The sequence below is a fragment of the Mesoplodon bidens genome (assembly GCF_964165515.1).
Source record: "Mesoplodon bidens genome assembly, chromosome: 6".
Lineage (NCBI taxonomy): Eukaryota > Metazoa > Chordata > Mammalia > Artiodactyla > Ziphiidae > Mesoplodon > Mesoplodon bidens.
Window position 1 is genome coordinate 3,113,814 of NC_138162.1, and position 8,159 is coordinate 3,121,972.

Here is an 8,159-nt window from a genome sequence, read left to right on the forward strand (position 1 = left end):
GACGTTTGGGAACTAGACGGAGGTGGTGGTACCATGACACTGTAGATGTACCACATGCCATGGAACTGTTCACTGTAAAATGGTTAATTTTATGGTGTGTGCATTTCACTCAGTAAATTATTTTTTAAAAAACCACAATCACATGCCTGCCCAAAAGGCTCAAATTAAAAACAACCGACAAACCATGTGTTGATAAGAATGTGGAGCAACTGGAACACGCACGCGTGAAAACATGCAACCTTGGCCACTTAGCAATTCTGCTCCTTGGTACATGCCCAACGGAAAGGCGTACACAGGCGCAAGCAAACCCGTGTGCAAGGATGTCCATCCTAGCTGTTTTGTAATACCTCCAAGCTAGAAAAACCCACGTCCATCAAAATAGGATAGGTCAGTGGATGGCCATATTCTGTAAGAGAATACTGTGTAGCAATGTGGATGAACCACTATTGCTATGTGGACCAATTCGGTTGAAACCGTGAAGTAGAATGCAGAGGGAAAGAACTTTAGGCAGAAATAAAAACAAACACTTGTTGTGTGATTCCGTTTATCTGTGGTTCAAAACAAGCACATTTTATCCCACTGCAATTGAAGGTAGGGCAGTGGTCACCCTTGGTGGGGGCCGGGGAACAGTTCTGGGGGATGGGGGGAGGACTGCTGAGACCCTCATGATGTCTTATGTAGTAGGACCAGCGGGAGCCAGGAAACCATTATGTGACAGCCTTTAGGGAGAGCAGGAGTGAGACAGAAATTGAGTGCTTGGCACAGAACTGGTTCCCTTCCATTTAGACTCATTCGTTTGTTCACTAAATACCCTCAGGGTGGCTAGGACACGCTCAGACCTTATCAGGCACTGGGGAGATACAAATGAAACTGTACGACCCTATTCTCCGAAGTCGAATGTCTGGTGGGGAGATAGCTGGGCAAACAATGACAACAGGTGTGATAACTGTTTTCAAGCAGACAGTAAAAGGGAGCGCAGAAGCAGTAGAAAGCACTAGATCTCTTCTAATCACCAACTAAAGGCTCCCACTGGTTGGGAGATCCACAGGCCTTATGTTTTAACCCCACAATTACCCTCTGAGGTGGCGTCCTCAGCATCCCATGACCAGGAGGGGACAGGGCACTGGGAGAGGGCATGCAGCTGGGACCAGAGCTCTGGAGTGGTGGGGTGGGGCCTGCCTGGCTGGTGGGTCTCAGTGGTATCCTCCCCACTTCAAGCCCCAGACCACCCTGAGTCTCCTGCCTGTGGACCTCTGTTGCCACTTGGGGCCTCTCCTCCTTTGCCGGGGGTGCACGGCTGGCCTTGTCCCGGGCAGCAAAGGCAGACAGAATCCACATCCAGCTGGAACCCTGCCCGAGGCTGCCCTGAGGACTCCAAAAGCTGTTTCTGGACCATGGCCACGCTTGACCCTAGAGGCGCCATCCACCTCTGACCTGTCTTCCTGACCTCTAGGAAGAGGGTGATGGGGCTGGAGCGGATAGACAGTGAGCTGAACGGAGCCTGGGGGGCAGAGGCGTGCCACCTGGCCTGGCCCCGGGTGAGCACGACCATCCAAGCACCGGGGGACTGCACCCCCTGGTCACCGCTAGGGAGAAGGGGCTGTGAGGGGCCTGCTGTGGAGGGGCTGACCTGGGCTAGAGCTGGATGTGGGAGCCTCACTTCACGGAGAGCCCAAGAGGCCACATGTGGTGAATTCTGAGGGGCCGTGGCCCTGCTTCCTCTGTGGGCCCCCTGGGATGTGCAGCTCCTCTGGGAACTGAGGGTCCAGGAGGCCAGGACGCCAGGCCACACGCCACCTGTAGGGCCCTGGCTCCTCCCTGGGGGCCTGAAGCTGATGAGATGGCCAGGAGCAGCACGTGGGGTCACAGGGTGCAGGGTGGGCTTCAAGAGGACCTGAGAGCCGCGTGGTGTGGGTACATTGATGCACATGATGTTTTTCTGGGGGTTGGTCCCAAACGCTTACCATCAGGTCAGGATGCCCAGTTTTGGTGCCCCCCTCTTTTACAGGTACGCTGAGCTGCAGGTCCTCCCCACCAAGCTAATGCGATCGAGAATGGGGTCCCTGGAGCCAGTGAGGTGGGCGGGAGGTGGGGTTCACTTGGATGGTGTAGCCCAGGGGATGGGGAGCCACGAGGACCCTGCCCCCCACCTCGCTGGCCTATTCTCCCCCAAACAAGACTCTAGTGTTTTCCATTCCCTGCTTGAAAGCCACCCAGGGGTCCCACCAGGCTCCGGCCTTTGTCACTCTTTCTGCACACCCCTCACCTGTGCACGCTGGGCTTGGGGCAGAGCCCACCTCCTTCTGGCCCCTTGGCCGGGACCACCTGTCCTGCTCACCCCTCTTGGTGAAAGCCCCCTCTCCCGAGACGGCACCGGGCTGCTCCCCGGGCTGAGCTGAGAGGGCCCTGCCCTTGGCCCTCCTCTGCTGTTGCTGCCTTGAAATCGTTCCCACTTGCGGAACACGGGCCCCCATCTTTGTGCTTGCGCTGAGCCCTGCAAATTCCACAGCTGGCCCTGTAGGGTGGGCACGTTTCCTCCCGACCTTGGACGCCCTTGGTATCGCAAAGCAGAGAACGCCTCTTGATGGTGTCACCCCACACAGAGACCCAGGACAGTGCCCGCGCCCAGGGTGGGAGGGCTCAGGTGCAGGCCCCCAGGCGGATGCTGTGTCCTTCCTGGGCTTCTACTGCCACCCAAAGCCCGGCCTGACGGCCACCCGTCCCCGAGCGGTCCTGCACTGCGCAGACATTCAGGGGCACGGTCCCCAGGACTCCAGTGGTGCTGTGGGACCCCTGAGCCCATTTCCTCATCCATGCCCCGAGGCTGTACTCTGTGCTTCAGTGGCAGCAAACGAGTACGCGTAGTGGGTGCCCGATAAACTTCCCTCTTCTTGGTCACCACCCTTCCCTGAGAAGGAAGCCCCAGCGAGGGTACTGGCTGTGATCGTGCCCCGACCTCTGACCCTATACCCGGTCCACAGGCTGCTCTGGCCACACTGGCCTTGCTGCTATGCCTGGGGCCTCGCTGGGCCCAGCCGTGAGTCGAGAAAACACCACAGCAGGACTCTTAGGGCCGAGTCCCAGGCCTGGTCCCTCCACCCATTAACCAGCTCTTCCCAAATGGCCTCCTCTTTCTGGACCTCAGTTTTCCAGTCTGTAAAATGGGCACTCAGACAATCTGCTCTCTCTGACTGCTGTGGTTCCAAGGGGGAGGGAGAGAGCTGAGCTGCCAGGGTGGGCCTTCCTGGGGAAGAGACCCCAACCCAGGACAGGCCCCGAGGGCCTTGGCGTTGCCTTCAGTCTCTCTGTCTGGTCTACCAGCTGGGTTTTGGCCACTTTGGGGATACCAGGCACTCACTTAGTTTCTGGGGTGTCAGGGGTAGGAGAGGGGCTAGCAGACACAATGAACAGCACAGTGAGAAGCCTGGACTCTGGCTTGGGTGACAAAGACAGAGGGTCCGTTCACGGAGGGAGAGCCCACAGGAGAACACAACATGGGAGAGAAGATTTGGGGCCTGGCTAAGGTCAGTGAAAGGTGGTGTAGGTGGGTCTGCAGGTGCGGAGCTCAGGAGAGGGGCTTGAAGCAGGTGGAGATGGGGACCCAGCACCTGTGCATGCCCTCTGGAGGTCACGGGGTGGTGGTGAAGGCAGAGGACCACCCAAGACTGGGCCCTGAGGGTGTCCAAGGAGACTCCAGGAGCAGACGGAGTCCTGGAGCTCCAGGGGAGCCCATTCCAAGGACCGGGAGTGGCCAGCTGCGTTCAGTGCTCTGGAAAAGAGTGCAAACCCCAGGACAGAGAAGCGTCCATCTGCTTGTATCAGTCACGTTGAAAAATTTCTGGATCTTATGATGCTTTGACATTTTGGGGGCTTTTCGGTGAGACTGTCCCTCCCCAGGGGGGAGCAAATTCCTGGAGACAGCAAGCCACTCCCTGCAAACAGGCCTTTCACATGCAGACCAACAGTCCAGAGCCCACCCCGACCACCTGCCTCTCTAACTCCTACACAAGCCAGGATCCCCAACCCTATATCTCCAGCCAGGTGGTCGAGAGCCAGAGGTACCCGATGGCCCAGGGCCCACTGGAGTGACTCAAACCCACCAGTGCTGAGCCTGCCTCACCAGGCACTGACCTCAGAAACCACAGTGGAGCTTCTGGGCCAAGCTTCCCCTCCTTCCTAGGCTCCGGCCGACCCTGGTGCTTCCCCGTGTGGCCCTGCATGGCCCGGCATGGCTCCTCCCCTTGAAAACTGTAAGTGGTAAACTCTTCTTTGATGCCATAGATCACCCGTGCCCTCCCTTGGTTACCTCTATAAATTCAATCCCGGGTACCATGGTGAAACGCCGCCCACTGTACCCCTCCTGGGTGGTTAAGCTGTGCCTCTTCCCGCCTTGGTTCTCACGGATGCACAGCCCAGAGCCTCTAGCCGAGCGAGCGCTTTCATAAACTGCGCAGATTATGTCCTCGGTGAGAACATGCTGTCTTTCCAACCTCCCTCTGCCCGCTTCCTCCACCCCTGCCGGGGGCCCAGACACTTACTGAGTCTCTCCTGGCTTTTTCCTTAGTCTTTTGGCCAGAAGATGCCCCAGGATAAAGAAGAAATGTATTTACAGTAGCGATATTCAGTCTGGTGGCTTCTGGAATGAGTTAGCCACAGGAGAATTTCTGAGCGGGTTTTTTTTCCAATGTGGAGGCAAGCGGTGGGCGGGCCACCGGTGAGGTTCCTGATGCTCTAGATTCTTCATCCTGAGCCCTCAGCAGAGCCCGCTCCATGGCATGTGTGCCCACGGGATAACGAGCCCTGGGCTTGCAGCCACTGCAGAGCCGCTGGGGACCCTGAGTGGAAGGGAGCTGACCCAAAGGGGGCTGCGTTCGGGTCCCTGTAATTGTGTCCCTTCACCCGCTGAATGATCCAGGATTTGAAAGCGAGGTATTTATATCTGTTCCTCAATCAGGCCCCGTAAGACGCCGGGCTGGCGGTGTTCCCCGGCCGCTAATCTGTGGCCGACTGTTCCAACACACTTGGGTTCTTAGAACAAAACAAAACTTCCTTCATTTCAGATGTTCACTAATTTAAACTGGCCCTTGGCCACGGGCTGTGTGTCCCCGCCTTTGTCTGTGGCCGCCTCCCTGCCCCCATCCAGGGCCCCTCTGGCGGGAGGGAGCATAGGCGTCGGCCATCGTGAGGCCTCGACTCCAGCCTCCGTGGACCAGTGTGTCATAAGAGTCCCACGTCTGCTCTGACTCACTGTGCAAACATCCTCTGCCCTCTGGCCTCGCCGTCCCCCTCCCGTCCGGCCACCAGGCCCCTTGGGTTCCCAGGCCCAGGCCTCAGGGTTCTCTGATGGTGGACACTGACACCCCCGGTGGACAGTGCTGGGTGAGGCACCGGGCCAGCTGGCTGCCTGGTTCTGGAAGCCTCTCTCAACAGTCTGAAGTCCACCCGGGGCCACCTCTGCCGGGGGCTGGCCTTCTCAGGAAAGAAATGGGTCACTTTCTGTCTGCTCTCAGGGCTGGAAAAGGCCTGGCTGTGGGTGAACGTCCACGTTCAAGTCAAGCCGCCTTGTCTTCACACTCTGTACAGCCCCCTGGACCTGTGCCCCCTCCCGTCTTCACCTGGCGGGCCCCTTCTTACTGGGCATCACCCTCCGAGACCCTCACCCTGCAATCCTGCTTTTCCTCTGTGCTAATCCGCATCAGCCTTGTGGTAACTGCTTGCTTTCTGCCCGTCCACTGCCAAGCTCAGGCCCCACCCTCCAGGCACGCCTGGAGCACAGCGGGCCGCTGGTCACTGTTGGATGAATAACTCGGGAAGGTGGTGTAGGTGGGTCACAGTGTACCCAACTGTGATGACCTGCTGGCATCTCCCACGCCCTCTTGTCTGCCATCCTCAACTCTCGGGGGCGCAGGCATCTTCGCAGGGACTCTCCCTCCTCCCTCCCTCCTCCCTCCCTCCTCCCTCCCTCCTCCCTCCCTCCCTCCTCCCTCCCTCCCTCCTCCCTCCATCCCTCTCTCCCTCCATCCCTCTCTCCCTCCATCCCTCCCTCCCTCTCTCCCTCCCTCCTCCCTCCCTCTCTCCCTCCATCCCTCCCTCCCTCTCTCCATCCCTCCCTCCCTCTCTCCCTCCCTCCCTCCCTGCCTCTTTCCTTCCTTCCTTCCTTCCTTCCTTCCTTCCTTCCTTCCTCTGTCCGTCCATCTCTCTCGACTGTGAAGTGCTCTTGCTTCCTGGGCACCTCTCAGCTGACAAAGGCTGCGGGGCCCAGGGCTGCTTTTTGGCTTTGGAGCCAGATATGCCTGAAGTTTGGGATTCAAGGGTCTAACCATGGTCTGGCCTCACAGCCCCAGTGCTACCCACCTGTAACTCGAGGACAGCAATGCCTACCTGATGGCCTTGAGGAGAGGACAAAATCAGATAATGGACCCAAGGGGGAGGGTGAAGTTGTCCCAGGCCCATGTTCCTGGGACAGGTTTGTCTTCTCCAGGGCTCCTGGGCTCCTGCACCTGGGTTGTAGCCTCTTCACTGCTTTAACATTCTCATGCATCACCTGTTTGTTAAAGGAGGCCCCACTAGCAGGGGGAGAACCCCAAAGGCAGGCTTAGCTCAAAGTGACTGGTGGATGCCAGGCTCAGGTTCCCTGTGGATGGTTGTGCAAGTTGTGCACTGCACAACCCCGGGGATCTGTCCACAGACCAGGATGCGACCTGTGCCCCCTAGAGTTGTGCAGTGGCCATTTCTATCCAGGTGCACCAGGTTTATGGACTGAATGTTTGTGTCCCTCCAATTTCACAGGTTGAAGCCCTAACCCCCAAGGTGATAGTATTTGGGGGTGGGGTCTTTGGAAGGTGATGAGATTTAGCTGAGGTCATGGGAGTGGGGCCCCCAGACTGAGATTGGCTTCCTTATAGGAAGAGACCAGAGTTCGCCCTCTCTGCCATTTGAGTGAGAACTGACACAGGGAGAAGGTGGCCATCCACACGCCAGGAGGAGAGTCCTCACCAGGAGACAAAGCTGCAGGCATCTTGATGCCAGACGTCCAGCCTCCTGACTCAGGAGAAACAAATGTGTGTTGTTGAAGCCACCCAGACAGTGGCTTTTGTTACAGCAGCTGAGCTGACTAATAAGATGGTTATGAAAGACCATCATGCTGCCCACTCCTTGCCTCAACCTCAGCAGCTGAAAGAAACTGCACTCTTGTTCCACGGCCTTTTTCCTTTCCCCAGATGGCTGAGGTTTAGAGGGAATGTTGTAGAGGAAGAAAGAGGAAACAGGACAGAGCCGGGGCCAGGTACCAGTCACTGCCCATGAGGGCCTCGGTTTCCCCATCTGTAAAGGAAGCCGAGATGCTCATCCATGGTCTCTCCTGGTGCCAAGCTCCATCTGCAGTCTTTAAGGAGTTGGGAGACAGCCTCTAACTTGCACACAGCACAGCCTGGGTCCTGCTGTGCTGCATCTTCCAGGACATCCCTGCCCCTCAGCCACGCACGCTGGTCTCTCTCGGTGGTAGGGGTGGGGGCAGCCCCAGAACACGCTCCTTCCTGCCCACGCCCTGTGAGGACCCAGGCTGTCTTCAGAGCACCGAGTCTTCTCCTTTCTCCCCCTTTCCTTATCTCGCCTGCGATTTATTTGTGCCTCTGTAAAGGTAAAAATCTGGAATGATTTTCCCTCTTTTCTCCCCTCCATCTTCAGACTTTTCTGCATTGAAAACCTATTCAAACAAAACTGAGATCAAACAGTATAGATGCTTTTCTAGCCTTTAATCCCATTTGATCTCAGCCTCCATGTGCCCATCCTTTCTTAACGAGGGAACACGCCACACACGCCCAAATGCTGGTGGTTCCTGACAGCCCCAGTGGGACTCTGACGAATCGCTGGTTAGAAAAAGTCGCATTCAGTGCCAGAAAGTTGCATTCACACTGCATAAGGACACGTAGGCTTTTCTTTTCTCCTGGGCCAAAGGCGCTCCTGGTGGACAGGAATGGCCACTGCGTGCTCACGGGTCCAGGCACCACCGCTCGGAGTCATGGCCCATGCGGGGGGTGAGTGGTCTGCGTGTCCCCCCCCAGGCCCGCCTGGAGTGCCGTGCTCGAATATGGTGACCTGGAAAGGGGAGGTGGTTCTGTCCGTCTGCGCCAGGCTGGCCGCTCTGGCTGAGTCTGCGA

General features: G+C 57.5%; 1 long non-coding RNA gene across 1 annotated transcript; it reads right to left on the minus strand.

The window, feature by feature from the left end:
- Positions 1 to 527: 527 nt before the first annotated feature.
- LOC308619194 lies at positions 528 to 3,694 on the minus strand. Its single transcript, XR_014016137.1, has 2 exons — positions 3,609 to 3,694; positions 528 to 719 (listed from the first exon to the last, which is right to left on the minus strand). It is a non-coding gene; the product is annotated as an uncharacterized lncRNA (long non-coding RNA).
- Positions 3,695 to 8,159: the final 4,465 nt, after the last annotated feature.